The following is an 18195-nucleotide window of genomic DNA, read 5'->3' as shown; positions in this document are numbered from 1 at the left end:
TTTTTTAGCTTCAATTAGGCCTCTGCATTCGTGATAAAAAAATAATATTTTCATACATACCCCTTAAAATCGACACTGCGACATCATCCAATTCTTCCATGCTGTTAGCTTCGCCTTGCTGTCTCTGCTGGCTGCAACGACAAACGATGTCCTCCTAGTTCAAATCCAAGTTGGTCTCAAAAACCGTTAGTTTACGCCCACATTCTCATTTGCAGCAGCTAGCTGGCGGGTGTAACCATAGTAACGATTTTTTACGGCAGTCTTCCTCTACCGACCTGTGACCACAGTTTACCGTCCTCTTGCCTGTGACATCTTTGCTTCCAACATGATTTGGCGTTGCTTCATATGCTACATATTTGTGGCATTGACTCTGAAACAACTTTTAAGTCACATTAACATCATGCACAGTCGCAGCCCTGACTTTCGCGTCGTGTGCGGGATTGATGGCTGTCCAAACGAGTACAGGGTGTATAACTCCTTCTATTATCACGTGAAGCGGACACACACGCATCATCTTCTCCAAGTTGAAGCGGCGGAGGAGGGCCACGGTTTACCTGGAGCACGGGCAGCCGCGAACAACCAAAGTAATGCAAGCCCTGTGGCTGAAGCAGAGAGCTCAAGCATCGTCATTCCAGCGGTAAGTCGTTACTCAAGCTACAATTTTACATTTATTTAGGTCAACTGTTCACTAAACATGTTTGTTTTTGCCAATGACAGGCTCAGGTTGTAATTTTAAGATAAAGTAATAGCATGAAAGTAATGCATTACTGTAATTCCACTATTTTTTGTCAGTAACGAGTAATGAACCAGTAAAGCAAATACAACTACGTTAACCTACTGAGATTTAAATCGGCTAGTTATCTTAAAGGGTTAGTTCACCCAAAAATTAAAATTTTGTCATTAATTAATTACCCTCATGTCGTTCCACACTTGTAAGACCTTTGTTCATCTTCAGAACACAAATTAAGATATTTCTGTTGAAATCCGATGGCTCACGAAGGCCTCCACTGACACCAATGTCATTTCCTCTCTCAAGACCCATAAAAGATACTAAAGACGTCGTTACAAAGTCCATCTCACTACAGTGGTTTAATATTAATATTATAAAGTGACGAGAATAGTTTTTGTGTGCAAAAAACAAAACAAAATAACGACTTATACAGAGATGGCCGATTTCAAAGCACTGCCTCAGGAAGATTCGAAGCGTTATGAATCAGTGTATCGATTCATGATTCAGATCGCTAAAGTCACGTGATCCGAATCATGATTCGACACAAAAGATTCATAACGCTCCGAGGCTTCCTGAAGCAGTGTTTTGAAATCGCCCATCACTATATAAGTAGTTATATGTTATACACTTATGTTGTCAAACGCAGCCTACCGCCCCACAGATTGTCCACTTGTGATCTAATGTCCAATGGGAAATTAATTAGTTTATTTAATTATTAGTTTAATTTGTTTAGTTTAATTATTTATGTAATTCAGTTACTAGACTTCATTGAAAAAAATCAGTAAGGTTAATGTTAGTCATGTAAACAACAAATTAAAAATTACAGGTTATCTTTCAACAGTTTGAATCAAGCATAGAGGATGTATTATGTGTATTATTAGCTTATCATTTACAAAGCTGTAACTGGCTGGTGAGACATGTCTTCATGACAGTGTGTGACAGGAAGTTGTCTCCGTATAGCTTATTGGAATATAAGTTCAGTTCCAAGGCCTTTAGTAATGTTAATTTATTGGCAAGAGAGCAAGTGAATGAATACAATTTAGTATGTGTGTCAATCTTACTCATGAAGTACAGATTTTTATGATGCTGTCAAAGTTATTGTTTTTTTGTAGTACTGTTTTGTTTTTATTAGTTGTTGTTTTTGTATGTATTTTACATACTCAAAATGGACACCAATCAGTAAAAATACACCCATCTTGTGCCTTTTTATAGGAAGAAACAAAAATCTAGCGAGCTAGCTTACCCAGGTAGTTGTCAGATTGTCTGGTAGGTCTACAAATGCCAATATTTTCCCTGTTTTAATAGATATGTTTGTTGTTAATCTCTTTCAGAGTGGATTTCAAGAAGATGGTCGCATGAATGTTGACCTTTCTAAACATGCAACTGCTTTTCTTCTTCAAGCCAGAGAAACCCATCGACTGACACAGGTAATTTATGCCATTGATTTTCCAATTAATTATATTAAATTTTTAGTAGCAAGCTTAAAAGCAATAAGCTTAATCTGTAGAATGATTTAGCCACTGTTCAGACCTGGCATCTTGGTTGATCCGATCACAGGTGGACAGCTAAAGGTGTGTCAGAGAAACACCTGACATTAGAATGTGTCTCCACATGCTTCTTCAGTGACCACTTGTGATCAGATCTCACTTCGTATTTTAAGACCAAGTGTAAACAAGGTCTTAAAGCTACAGAAGGCAATATTATTTAATGATAGTTTTGCTGGAAATAGCCTATTTTTATCATTGCATGTCACTAACAATATGTAATTGAAGGGCTACTTTAAAAAAAAAAAGTGTCTGTGAGTTTACATATATTATAAAAAATTTTATATGAATTTTATAATATATAAATTTTGTTTGTTTGTTTTCTACTCCCCAGAGAGCTGTTAACCAAATGGCGAGTGGAGTCCAGCAATATCAGGCCGCATTATTGGAGCACCTAAAACAGCAAATGAGCGACATGATCGAGAGACATTCTGGGGACCTGGATCTACTAAAGAGTGATGCAATGGGGATATTTGACCAGTTTGTTGACCCTTTCTGTCAAATTACTTCCACCCATTTGCAGGATAAGACCATCAAAGAACTGTTAAAACCAGTTGAACCAGAGATTCTTGTCGCAAAACAGAGTTAAAGCATTGCTTTTTTAAGCAGTGGGCTTTGAAAAGTAGTTTTAAAAATATATGTAAGTCTCTTGTGAAGCACAACCAACTTTATGAATGTAGTCAGAATGTGCATGAGAAACATCCAATTTGTTCAAGTGAAGTTGACATGGGCCCAGCCTCTGAGGTGAAAAATGTTCACTACGTAGAAGGAAAGATTAAGGACTTCTTAGGAATAGAGCACGTTGAACAAATAGTTTCAGTACAGTGGATTATGGAACATGGAAATAAGCATACATGTGGAAAATCTTTGGTTATTTCTAATGTTATTAATGATACTCCAGAGTTTGCACTTGTGAAAAACATTTATATTTTAAATGCTTCAGTGTATTGTTTTGAATGCCAACCTCTCTCTACAGTTGGGTGGAATGATCATTATTTAGCTTATGAGGTAGAAGTGCCTGACCTAGCTCAAGCCAATGTTTTCATCGATGCTGAAAAGCTTGTTGATTATACACCATACTACAGTATTAATTTCAATAATACCAAGTACATTCCAGTGAAGTATGATCTCACAGACATCATCAAACATCATCACTCTTGAGTTTGTATTGAGTGTATTTGTGCGCAATTAATTTTTTTTTAAGTACTGACAGACACTGTAATTCATGACAGCATTTTGTTTTACTTATTACTCTTTTTACTTATTAGAAGGAAACATAATTACAGCTTTTGCCTCTGTCTTTTTTTTTATGGAAATGTAAAAAAATAGCCATACTGTGCATTGTGAGTTGAGCATGTTGTTTTCAATAAAGCAGATTTGTTTCTCAATTCAAGTTAAATCTATTTCTTGAAACGAGATGATGCATCTTTTACAAATAAAAACCAGCTTAAAAACCTTATGACATGTCAAAAAAGCTTGTTTCATCTGAGATATGACTCAAAACAAGATGTTTTCAAGGCAGTTTCACTTAACAAGATATTCAAGATGCACTGTCTAAAAACAAGCTCCTTTATCTCACTTAAATCTTGCTCTTTAGGTGATTTTGTCTTATATTAAGTGTGATGAGATATTTTGACTAGAAATTAGAAAAATATACTTGGCAAGATTTTGAGTTTTTGCAGTGCATTTGAAGCTATCATTTTCCCTCAGGTTGGGTCACTTCAAAAAATCCTAACGTTGCTTTAGCCTACCTCCAATGTTAAATGTGCGTGTGTGGACTGTGGTCTGTACTGAAGTTTGATCATTGGCAAATTAATTAATCACAGCAGGCTGCAGTGACTGCATATTAATGGCATTAGGTTATAAAACAGTAAATAAATGCTTGCGCAGTAGAGACTCTCTTTGTGTCCAGGATACTGTCTGTTCTGTGGTGCAGGGGTCTCCTCCTATTTTATGCATTTCTGCAACAAGTTCATAACACTGTCACAAACTTGCAGTAAGGAGAATTATTATTGGCTAAACGATTGAGTTAATTTCAATGAATTCAGCTCAATTCAGTAGCTCTTCGTTGTCCACAAATAGCTACTGCCCTTTATTTTGCTGCACTGCACACTTTTATCCCAGAAGGAGTAATTTCTCTTGCACCTCACTCTCACTGTTAAACACTCCTGCCTTTGTTTTTCCTGAGCATGAATATGCCTTTAGCCTCCCTTTACCCCATTGTCAGTCTTTTTGGCTGACCATGTTTTTATGTTCCTTTCCAATATAGCCTAGTATCGTTGAAATGGCCGCTCAGCAAGACGGAGTACGAGCAGGGGATGCTATTTTCATTGCAGACATGCTTCTTGCTCAAAATAAAAAGTGTCTTTGAGGCAGTAATCTTGCAGTATTGGAATTTGTATAAACTGCTGTATTTCAGTGTTATCATACAAAACTCACTTTCTGCCATGCAAGGCAAAAGGAAGCCAAGGGCAAAGTAACATCCATTAAAAGGCAGTAAATGTCATATCCGATGGGTGGAAAGAGATGCTGAAGGACATCCACTCCTAAAAAGAAGCAGAAGTGGAGAGACACGAAAACGTGCATCAGCTACAGGTAGTCCATGTCTTCAGCTTGCTATTTGTTAGCTAACATATAGTCCTAAGTAATTTAATTTAGTTGTGTTTTCACTTTTGAAACATAGACCACCAAACTGGGTGGGGCTTCCAGTACACGTCCCTTTGCTTTATTTTTGTCTATGATGAAATCTGATAGGGTTTCTGTTTCCTGTTTAATAATTTCGTCCTCTAAATATGTTAAATTGTGCCATTAGAAATTTGTGCATGTAAGAGATGAACATTTTTATCTCTATCCTTTCTGTCTATCTTTTCAGTTGTTTCTGTGTTTGCCAGTGAGGACTCTACTCCTTTTGAGTCACCTGAGGAGATTCCTGCAGTGACCCAATCAAACTGCTCTCAACACTTATTTGATAAGATGACACCTTACTGTAATTAAGCAAGTCAGCAAAAAATATGAAACGTATGCTCATTTTATTTTATCTGTCTTTCAGACAGTGAGATACAGAAACTGCAGTACAGTCTGATCTCAGCAGATGTTCAAGGTACAAATGAGCAGCCTTCAACGTCAACATCATGGTGCTTGTGCCAATCTACAGCCCAAGACGAGTGGCAGAAAGCAAGGTCCCTCACCTCAACTGCTTGCTGTCCTGCAACGTGGTTCCAGAGAAGAACTGCAGAGACTGCATGCCAGAGGAGTGGCTGTGTATGGATTGTGACATACACATACACAGAAAACTCACACTCCATAACAGGGAGTCCTGCATTGAGGGAATTTACAAGCCTATTGAGCCAACGGTGTGCTGTGTAAAAAAAGATATACACTCGTCAATCAAGGTAGTTCTTTGTCTGTTCTTCAGTCTATCTTTTTTCTTTTTCTTAAACTACAATCTTAATTGGACATATTTTTTAAGCTTTCTCACTAATTATTGAACTTCTCTTTTCAGTACGTCTATTGCCTACAGTGAGACCTGTCCAGTTATGTACTTGTGGCCCTGCAAACATCGCAGAATCAGCTGGCAGAGCAATAATTTTGGTTTACATAAATGGTATGAACTATGGCTTTATCTTTTAATTTTTTTGTTGTCTCATTGTGTGTCACAAAACCATGACTTTAATGTACTTCTTTTTGTTTTTAGGTCGGTATGATTTGCTCTTGCCAAACTTGCTGTGCAGATTATGTCTGGCAGAGTGGACACCTGACAGGATTGGTGTAGCTATTTCATTTTACTTTTTACTAATCAACTTGCAAATGTACAGGCTGGAAAAATACATGGAGACATATTCCAAAGAAGCTATATTGAATACACATTCTGCCAGTACCAGTGTGAGAAAACGGCCAGTGTAGAGCACTTCACCTGCCCGGCATGTACACCCAACATGGTTGCTCTTTGTGCAGATGGCAAGAGAAAACAATACTGATTTCGACAGTCAGAAGGGTTAGTTGTTTTATTGACCAGATAACATGAGTCAAGATCAAGTTTACTGACCACATTCACATAGAACTAATGTCCTGGTCACTTTATCTCAGATATATACATAGCTTTTCATGATTTTACTCACTGTTTGAAGATGACTGTATAAGATGGCAAAGTCATAAATCTTGTTTTTTTTTTTGTTTTTTGTTTTTTACTATAGACTTTCCAAAAGGCTGAAGCTGAGTCTCAGACTGGAGAATTTGAGCAGTGAACTTGGGTGTCCTGAGAACATGGTGCATCAGTGGGTACATGATGTCAGACAATGGGCTACTGACAGTACAGTATTTTATGGACATTCCATAAAAAGTAGTTTGCAAGCAAGTACAGCAGCTCAAGAATCATGAATATAAAACTGATATTAAAGAATAAAAATATAAAAAAAATAAAATATATATATATATATATATTTTAAGAAAATAATAAAGAATATGTATGAAAATAATAAAGAATTTGTACAATATGACCGTTATTTAAATTACAGTAACCCATGTAATTGTAACCCCTTTGAAACTGTAAACAGTGATTTTGGGCTCTAAATAAGCTTAAACTTGAAATTCTAAAGCCCTGACAAAGACCTACAGTGGTCAAAACATGTTAGCTTTTTAATATTTTTAGCCATTACAATAAAGACTTTTAATATTTCCTCGTTACATTTTCCTGTATTTTGGAGTGCCTGGATTGCCTTCATGGATTGAACGTGAAGCTCCAAATGTACATCCTAAAGACATCAGAATCGTTTACGTATATTGTTGTTGTTTTTGTTGTTCTTTAAGATTCTGTAGGTACCACATGTGATGACCAACATAACCTTCAGTTATGATATTAAAAGATATTAATATTAAAATGTATATAGCAACATTAGGAATCTGAACTGCGTGAAAACAATAAAAGCAATCGCATACCAGCATATAAGCTTCATCCTGGATATGAAAGGTGGTCTGATTTTTTTTTTTCTGGGTATGGACCCAACTCTCTGGCTTCTGATCCAACTTTTGCTTTATTTTTTTTAGCCTCAGCTTACGCGGCTGCTCTACCTTGCATGTCTTGCAGGTTTTGCAGGCTACATTTAGTTGCGTGTTGCAACACTTTCTGGTTGTTGACCCCTGGCCTGGCATTTCTATCAGAGACAGAGTAAGCAAGAGAGAGCGTGAGAGAGACACAAACAGATTATGAGAATGACTTCTTTCACTCAAACAAACCATGTTCATTGAGAGAACGAGATTAAAAAATGAAGCAATATTTACATGAAGACAGTGGGGCTTCTGTAAGAAAGAGAGAGTGTGTGTGTGAGAGAGAGAGAGAGAGGCAGTAAGAGAAAGTATAGAGTGGTTCTAACAAGAGTCGTTGGTTTGTTATAGAGGAGGTATACAGTAGGTGGAGGTAACAGGGATAAAGGTGATGGGTAACAATAAGAGCTGTTGGACAAAGGAAAACAAACATGGTTATTTCTCCTGCAGCAAGGCTTCCTGGATTTCTTATATCGAAAATGCAGAACTGTAACAAAATAAAGAAGGTAACTGCTGTTATTGCATAATGCAAACAACTTGCTAAAGGATCTGTATTTAGTCATATTCAACATGTAAACTGCATGAATATTAGCAAAATAAAGGGAAGTAGCTATTTGTGGACAACGAAGAGCTACTGAATTGAGCTGAATTCATTGAAATTAACTCAATCGTTTAGCCAATAATAATTCTCCTTACTGCAAGTTTGTGACAGTGTTATGAACTTGTTGCAGAAATGCATAAAATAGGAGGAGACCCCTGCACCACAGAACAGACAGTATCCTGGACACAAAGAGAGTCTCTACTGCGCAAGCATTTATTTACTGTTTTATAACCTAATGCCATTAATATGCAGTCACTGCAGCCTGCTGTGATTAATTAATTTGCCAATGATCAAACTTCAGTACAGACCACAGTCCACACACGCACATTTAACATTGGAGGTAGGCTAAAGCAACGTTAGGATTTTTTGAAGTGACCCAACCTGAGGGAAAATGATAGCTTCAAATGCGACCCAACCAGGACACAATCCGGCGTCAGATGTTGATGCTTTGTTGCTACAACACTGGCCAGAGCCTTAGGTCAGTAGCTTAACGATACTCAACTTCAGCAAATGTTCATTTTAAGCTAGCCTTTCAGCTAGCTGTAAAGCTGGTAAACACTAACAGTTATAAAGCTAAATGCTAAAAGAGGTAACGTTAATGCGTTATAGTTAATGTTACTCCTTAAGTTTCATCTAACATTAATAACCTTCGGCTCTCTAACAGTTGCAGCCAAATGAAATGTTATTAACATGACAACACTCCTGGGCAACTTACAGCATTTTTAACAAAAGACATTAATAAACTAAATCGGCCATGTTCATCTTACCTGAAGGGGAAAGAGGAATGTACCGCGTGCTTCTCTTTGGTCCGTGTGGAGTTGTTGGCATTGAGTAAATCATCGTACCTGCTGGTAGTGCACCTTCATACACGTGTGCAATGTTCACGCCTGGGCAAGGCAACACGTGACGCTATCCTCTAGTGGACCAGCGCGTGTGATACTGGGTTGGGCTAGAATGACAGCTGTCGCTGCATATTTTTTTATCAGCTGTAGGATGCGAGTCGGTTTGAAAAGTCCGTCTGACTTTAATGTTTCCAGGTGACTCCCATGAAAACGTGAGAAGTGCCACTGCTGCCTAGCAACGGTTGCTAGGCTACAGTTGCAGTTTGGGGGCAGAACTTGGCCAACAATCTATTCCTTTGATCTCTGACATCAGATTCTAGAATGCCTTTGATGCATGAATGATGGAACCTACATTAATTTATAAATAAGGCCTAAAGTCATTTGGCCCTACACATTCTGTTTTTCATTTCTGCATTTCAGACCAGTACGGGAAAAATAAACCATGAAGAAAAAAAAGCCAGTAGAATTACCATCGAAGATAATCGATCATAATACACTCAACATGGGTAAAAGAAAAGCACCATGGCCAAGAAAGGTATTGAAGGTTACAGTAGATACTGATATTCACCCACTGATCGAATCCTTTCTTAAAAGGTTAAGAGCGGAAAAGTGGGAATTGATGAAATTACGTTCTCCTCCTGCTGGCGTGAAAAAACTGTTGGCTGACCTGCTTCTGGACATAATAACATCCATGTCAAAAGCCTCGCTTGCAGCTATTCAGAGCACAAAGGGAGCCACGACTGATAAGTACATTGTGTTCAATCTGGGCAACACACTCCTTCAGAGTTTTGCTGACGTTCTGTACGTTAAGGACCAAGTACAGTGTGTCAGTGCGTCATACTTGATGGATTTGATCATTGAAGAGGTTGCACTAAGGGTGAACTTTGCCCTCAAGTATAAAACAGACTGTGTAATACACGTGAGCCTCACTCCCACCAACATACTTAAGAACATGGCTGAACATGCCTACAAAATATTACAGGTTTTCAGGACCAAGGTTTTGTACATACCTAAACCACAGAGGAAGGAAGAAGAAAAGCTGGAAGATCCGTCGGCAGACATTGATGATGGCTGTCCACCAGTCAGAACAGTGGACGCAGAGACCCCGGAGGTCTCATCAGAGGACAACTTTTTGACAGCAACAAAAAATACTGTCCAGGAAACACAGGCACCAACACAGTTAACAGAGGACACCGCAGTCGAGGAGAGCGGACCATTGGAAAGTGCTGCCTCAGTATGTGAGAAGATACGCGCTGAGCCTGTGCAAGATGCAACAGAACAGGCAGAAAAAAACAAAACGATTGTCGGGACACTCGTACGGAATCTGGTTTCACGGGCCTTCAACAAAGCAAAAGTGAGGTGGCTCGCTGCAGACTCAGAGGACATCATCAAGCGTCTGTTTGAAAAAACATGGGCCGAAGTCGAGGGTGAAGATTTAGATATCACCCCAAAAACTTTCAAGAACCTCGAGAAGGCCATTTTCAAGGACCTGTGTAAGAAGTGTGGTAGTGCAGAGATAGTTGTGCTTCTCATGAATTTAGGGGAAGCAGTAAGTGAAAGACTCATCTTCTCCTCTATCAAAGATCACCTGATGAATCCACCAAGAAAGCCTAGCGCCATCTGCAGGCTCTTCTCCTCTGTGGGCAAAGTCATCTCCAAGTGCTTCAGCAGTAGACACAGGGTTGGTGTTGTGTAGGTGAAATGGAGAATTCATCCTGAAGGAAAAACTTGTCTGGGCTTTCTCTTTTCCTTTTAAAATCAATGCAATAAAAGTCTCAGGTCCTGCCTCACGTCCAGGTTACTTTCTCCTCCACTGGCCTCTGTCCTTCATCATAGGGGGACAGAGACCGCTGGAGCAGGAGGTTATAGATGTGGGGCAGGACTTGAGCTCTCAGGGCCACTTCAGCAATGTGACCTCGCAGCTAGAAGGCGATGGTTCGAGTCCCGGTCCTGAGCCCTTATGAGTTTGTGTTGTCTGCTGTGGTAGAGTGGGTTTACTCCGGGTGCTCCGGTTTCCTCCCACATTTCTCACAACAATGCAGCAATTGCTAAAACTAATTGGTTTCATGATTAAAAATATAGAAAATATAAAATGAATTTCTGCTTTGAAACATTTCTTTTCTGATCATTTGCTGTCAGAGCTGTAATATTCACCTGAGACTGAAGTTCTGCTCTTTCTAAAGTTGAAATTTGTTGAAAGTATTTATACATTCTTATTCACTAGCAACATTTACCTGTAATTAACACATTGGCTGTGCACAGCTTAACCCTTATTTAAATATATACACCAGATCATTTAAATAGAGGGTATAGGAATGTATTGGGCCCGTAAATCTGATACATTCTTTGTATTGACTGGTGTGTATCAGCTAAATTTAGTAAAGAAGAACAAAAAACTTTAATTCGTTTCTAAAACAACTTAATGAAGGCTTCTGATTTTTCCATTTACATAAATGGATTTGATATTTACCCATAATTATGATGATGTTGACCATATCTGAAATTTCTTTAGAGAGGTTATCTTTGTAAATTAGAATCTGGCCTATGTTCTTTAAGTTTTGCCAAAATTGTGCCGTAAATGAACAGAAATAGAAGAGATGTTGACGCTTTCAGGTTCTACATGACAGAAACAACAGGGGTCAACCTCAAATCCAAATCTTTTCTTTAACATTTCTGCTGCTGGATAATATTTATTCAGAATTTTAAATTGTAGTTCTTTGACATTTGGTGAGATTAGCCATTTTAAATATTCGTGATTGTTAAATTATTGTCATTTATTCTAATGTTTGTGTCTGTTGTATAATCATGAAAAAAAAAATACATTTGTATGCTTTCCCTATGTATTTGTTGTTACACTTCTTATCAGTGATTGGCATTTGGCCAATTCATAAATCTGGCAGGATTATCTGTACATTTGAGTATGAGAGCATGATTTGTGTTAAGTGTAACGGCTGGAGTGATATTGCTTTACACATTTTGTGTAACTCCCTTTTTAACTCCCTGTAGAAACACTGCAAATCAAATTTGTTATAAAATATTAAGTTGTAGGAAGAAACCATGATCATCCAACAGTTCTGATTATTTTAACTAAGATTATTTTCTTGTCATACCAATTTTGATTGAATAAGGTTTACCTATTAACTGTAATTGTTCTGTTGTTCCACAAGGTGGAGCCATGTGACGGAGATGTATGTGTAAATATCATCTTCCAATAGCACAGTATCTGTCTGTGAAATTTTGATAACCTCAAAGGCAATTTTGTAGTTTCATAATCACATTTTAACAAAAAATCAAACCCTCCAATTTTCTTATATATATTTTGAAGAAACCATAGTGACGTTCTGTATCATAAAGGCTTTTATCCAATTTATTTTGAACCCTCCTCCTACCACTGATTCAAAGTCCAGTGTTTTTAGACCTCCCTTATTATATTCTTTGACCAGTTTGTGATTTCTTGATATAATGTGTTTTATTCCTCCATATAAAATTGTATATTACCGAGTTGGCCTTTTTGATACTTTGTGGAGCAACACATGAAGAGTGACATGGATACACCAATTTTGATATACCCTCAGCTTTAGTCAATAAGTTCGGGCCAAAAATGGAGAGGTCCCTCAAAAGCCAATGATTTATTTATGTTTATGTCTAAATATTTCACTTTGATTTTGATTTAATTGGGATGGACATTATATGGACATCTGTACAAGGATACATTGGTAGTAACTGCAAATTTGCAAAAGATATTTCCAAATTAAATTTTTTCTAATGTTTCGATTATAAAGGCGTGTTCTATAGAATCGAATGCTTTGAAAAAGTCAATAAATAGAATGAAACTTTCAGATTCAATAAGGGATTGGTCTAACATATCCAGTATCAGTCTCACATTGTTGTGTGTATGTCTAGCTTTCATGAAAGCTGACTGAAATACGTCAGCCAGACTGCCTAGAACATATATAACATAAGACGATTTGCATATACAAGGGCTATTAGTTTGTAATCATTACAAAGAAGTTATGCAAGAGTTATTGGCCACCAGTTATCGAGTTTCATTGAATCCTTATTAGGTTTAGGTAACAGGGTTTTTAACCCTGTTTTCATTGTGGAGGATAAGCCCCCATTTTCTATAAACTCCATGAAAGCTTTATGCAGCAGATCTTTAAGTGTTTAAGGAAGGCACATTCTGCTCTTTGGAAATTTGATTTGTATAAATTATTGTAAAAGAGCCAAATCTCATCATTAACCTGGTCTTCAATAATTGCCTCATTTATCTTTTAGTTTGCTCATTTTTTTTTTTTTATCTTTGTCTTTGTTTTTCTAAACCAAAAATGTAGGATGAATTCATTTCACCCTTTTCAAGCCACCTGATCATATAAACGCTCCATTAACTTTTTCCAAGTAAATGTCATCCAATTGAATTTGAAGGGCATGTAACTCAGCCTTTTCATCTATTGATGTTTCTGGTTTATTACATAGTTTATTTATTTTCTCAATTAATTCTTTTTGTTTGTGATTTTTTTCACTTGATAAGTGTTTAATTTAAAATTTGAACCATTCCCATTTATTTATAGTTGACATATCAAGCTTATTGACACTTTAAAGTGCTGCAACTTGTTTACAAAATTCATCATTTAGTAATAAGGTATTGTTGAATTTCCAGATATTTTCCGATGTCAGTGGTTTCTGAGCCATTGTTAATGAGGCTGTGAGAGGCGATGCTGAAATTTCACACTTCAAAACATCTTTACAAAGCATCTGAGAAATAAGCCAATAGTCTAATCTTGAGTACTGAGTGCCTGAAGAATTGACGCATGTGTATTTTAAAGAGGTTGGATTACACAACCTCCAGATGAGAAAAAAGGTTTCGTCTCCCCATTGCTGTTTCCAAAATGTTTCATCTGCTATCCCAGAATGGGTCTGTTGGAAAAAATAAACAGTTTGCCTCTTGATCCCTGCAAAACAAAAAAATAACCTTGCGTTTAACAATATTTTTCAAACCTCTAACATTTATAGATACTAACGAAACAGACATTAATAACACCAAAAACACTTTTTTGAATGCACTATTTAGAATTATCCTGCGCAGTAATGAGTATCTGGTCCTAAAATGACAGATCCATTGCGTAGCATTGTTGTTTTATCAACAAAGTAGACACATGTCTATATACATTTAAATATTAAATATTTTTGAGACACAGTGCTTTGAACGACTTTTTACTAGCAATTCATTCTTTGAATTTCTTTTCAGTTCATATTTTGTGGACAATTAAATTGTCTAAACGAATTTGTATCCCACTTTAACTTTTGCTAGGAGGAAAGAAACCTATCTTAAACTCTATATTCACCAAGGTTATTAAGCATGATGTGAAGTATACACAAAATAAAATACTTGACAGTAGGCCATCATCTGTGCATTATGGAGGGGGTTACATATTTTGGCAGACTGCATGTCCAGCCTGGTAGTACAAGTAGCCTACCTTAACTGCTCTGTGTTATGGAAAGTGATATTTAAATACAATGCATTATCATTATGATGATTATGATGATTATTATTATTTACCCTTTATGGAGGGGATCTACCTTTCAAAGAGTAACATAGGATGACCAAGTAATCGACTCCGTGGTAAATTATAACATTGTCAGATTATCATGAAAAAACGTTTGCTTTATGAGGAAAAAGATGATTGCCTTGGTTTTTCAGTGCAATACAAATAACGTACAAATAAAAGCATTTATTTTGATAGATGAGCCACGTGTCGACTTTGCAAAACCTCGTTGATAAAACAACAATACTAAAATGATAAATTAAACAATCCACGTTATATTTTTCATTTCATCAAGTCCCCTAGAGGACAACTGTTGTTTTTTTAACCAACATCAGTCATAACTGCCAAAGATTCATTAATTTTCAGGATTTTAACCCTTTAAATGCCCGTTTGTTTGCATAATGCCAGGTTGATTTTTATGAAAATACACAAAAAAGGAATTATTTTCCATACACTGAATGCAAACTGGAACTTATGACGCGCAGGTCACGTTAGCTTGTCATCAAACTGCAGGTTGGAGCTGATGAGGCGGAATCTTTTGCGGGACACGGTGTCCCTCCCGGTGTGGTCGTCCCACAGCCTGCATAAAGATTTGGCTGCAACAGCAGCTGCATAAACTCACTGAACAAAGCCAAAGTTTGTTTTGGTTTTCCCTGCAGCTGCATCTTTGGAGCGCTGCAAGATGCACATTATTATTACATGAAAGAGTGCTTGTGTGGGTGTGTAAGTGACTCTGTGTAGGTGTGTGTGGCGTGCATATGATAAGGATAAATTATAGAGGGGCTTTGAACTTCTGTATCAAAGTCAAGCTAAAAAAATGCTATGAGAATCACTTGCTCTTGGCTCATAAGGTCATGCAATGTACACAAGTACACCCCTACAAAGACACACCCAAACACACATCTTCAAATGATTGCACGTATGTATGTGCGTGTTACTGCATGTGCATGTGTTCACCTGCCAGCTGAGTCCAAATTTTTATACTGTATTATTATGTATTATATATATTATATATGTACCAGGTGTGTGTGTGTGTGTGTGTGTGTGTGTGTGTGAGTGAGAGAGCAAGATAAGGAAAGAAAATATAGGTAAAATAAACTTTTCAAAAATCTTGTCTCTGTACTTTCAGCTGATCCCATACAGCATTTATTTTGTTTTGGACAGTGGGGCTGTCACTGGCTATGTTGATGCTGTGGCTTTACGCAGCTGCTGTGAGGTCTGCGGAGATGAGGCGGGCCCTGCCCCTGAACCACCTGCAAGTAGGGCAGCAACTAACGATAATTTTCGTTTTTGATTAATCTTTCAATTATTTTCTCAATTTATCGATTAGTTGTTTGGTCTATAAAATGTCAGAAAATGGTGAAAAATGTAGATCAGTGTTTCCCAAAGCCCAAGGAGACATCATCAAATGATTTGTTTTGTCCACAACCCAAAGATATTCAGTTTACTGTCATAGAGGACTGAAAAATCAATCAATTAACTATAAAAATAGTTGGAAATGAATGTATTTGACAACTAATCGATTTATTGATTAATCTGTCATGCAGCTGGGTGTTCAAATCCCAGCTGGACCATTTCCAAACATGGCTGGAGGTCCACGGTTATATGATCTAATTAGATTAGATTCAACTTTATTGTCATTACACATGTAAAAGTACAAGGCAACGAAATGCAGTTTAGGTCTAACCAGAAGTGCAATAAGCAAGTGCAGGATATAAAGTGTGTGCATAAATGCACTTTGAACTATGTCTCTGTTGGATGGCGCCACCATGTATGTGGACTTCTGTGAACAGGAGAGGTATTTGAATTTGTGAATCAAGCTGTGTAATATTCAGATTATTTGTTTCATGCTGTGCCAAGATTTGAATTGTGAACATAATGAGAAAAAGTTTGTGGGTTGCCCAAACAGCTTACATTATTAATTTTCATTTAACTACAGACTGGCAGACAAGGTGACATGACAAAGACTAAACAAACTGTCAGGTGATGAGCAGGTTCATTGTACAAATCCACCAAAATCATATGGAAAAATAAATACATTGATAGTCCTCATATTAATTAAACAGCTAGTGGCATTAGGTAGCCTAGCCTGACTAAGCTAGTGTATTTTTCATTAGTTTCAATTACAGTTACAGACTATGTAGTTTCCAAAGGCAGATCTGCCCTGTCAAAAGTTAGACTTTTATATTAAATAATAATAACAATCATAATGATAATAATAATATTACATTTAATTACATTTTTGTGAGTTTTTCAAAATACAAATGCTGTAAAAGACTCATTGCAAGTTATCGCAAACGCTTGATTGCAGTTGTTGGTGCTAAGGGTGGCCCAACCAGTTATTAGGTTTAGGGGGCAATCACTATTTCACACAGGGCCATGTAGGTTTGGATTTTGTTTTCCCTCAATAATAACAACCTTCATTTAAAACTGCATTTTGTGTTTACTTGTGTTATCTTTGACTAATATTTAAATTTGTTTGATAATCTGAAACATTTAAGTGTGACAAACATGCAAAAAAATAAGAAATCAGGAAGGGGGCAAACACTTTTGCACACCACTGTATGTTATGTATATGTTATGTGTTAGACAAGCCAGTCAGTTCAATTCAGGTAAATTCAATTAAATTGTATTTATCTCAGGGCACTTGTCATATAGAGCAGGTCTAGACCTCTTTATAATATTATTTACAAAGACCCCAAAACTCCTACTATGAGCAAGCACTTGGAGGCAGTGGCAAGGACAAACTTTCTTTCAAGATGCAGAAACCTCGGGCAGAACCAGACTCAGGGCAGGTGACCATCCACCGCTGCTGGTTGAGCTGAGAGAGAAAGAAAGAGAGAGAGAGAGAGCAGGAGGAAAGATAACATACAGTAGCACAATACAAGGTCCACACAGAGATGTAAAGTAAATGAGTTTAGTCAATCAGTCAGGCAGTTAACATTCAGACAGATAATCTTTCATCAAGGACAAAAATAAAATAAAAACAAAACCACAATAGGAAAATAAGTTATTATCATGCCAGGATTGTCTGCAAGCCTGGGGAACTCAGGACCCATTGCTGCAAATCTACTTGCCTCTGTATATAGCTGTTTCCTTCATATAAGCTTCAATTTCAGAGACTGGATACTTGAACCAGTCAACCATCTCTTGAAGGTTTTCAGGAGGCAAAACAGATTCTGTTGAACACGGATGATAAAGTGCAAGCATGAAGCTACTGTTGTTTTACATGCCTGTGAAAACAGTGCTGTCTAGTTGTTTAAAGCTGCACTAAGCGATATCTGACCACAAGAGGGTGCCAAGTGCACAAACTCTGTTTGTAAACACACAAAGCCACTCCTCTGAACACCAGCGGATCACTTGTAGAAACTGAAACTAAAGACAAAGTTTGCTTTTGGTTAGAAATGAGCAATATTGTGTAAAGGATAATGTGCTCACCATACTGTACACTAATGTCCCACTTATTACACAGATACTAAAGAAATCAATAATTTGATACTAAATATTGATTTAATTGATTTAAAAATGATTTTAGAACTTTTTTTGCCACAGGACTTCTTTGTGTGGATTGATATGATTGGACTCAAGAGTCTATGATCAGAACTGCGTCCCTAGCAATGGTCTGTTATTTCTCAGCAGCGTCTGCTCTTCAGAAATTACAGACCGTAAAATGCCGTAATTGACCAATCAGAATCGAGGATTCAAGAAAGCCATATAATAAATTTTAATCTCCCATGGCTTCTGTTTGATTACTTGGATTACTTTGTCTATGAGCTATATTTTGAAAATGTGGTGAAACTGCAAACCCTTAGTTTACTTGCTTAGTTTCGCTCAATTCCTGGATGCCTATGGGATCATGATTATGTTATTTGATCCCATAGACACTCAAAAATTG

The sequence above is a fragment of the Siniperca chuatsi genome, linkage group LG7 (genome assembly GCF_020085105.1).
Source record: "Siniperca chuatsi isolate FFG_IHB_CAS linkage group LG7, ASM2008510v1, whole genome shotgun sequence".
NCBI classification, from domain to species: domain Eukaryota; kingdom Metazoa; phylum Chordata; class Actinopteri; order Centrarchiformes; family Sinipercidae; genus Siniperca; species Siniperca chuatsi.
The sequence above is the reverse complement of the archived record's forward strand: the minus strand, read 5'-3'. Positions refer to the sequence as shown.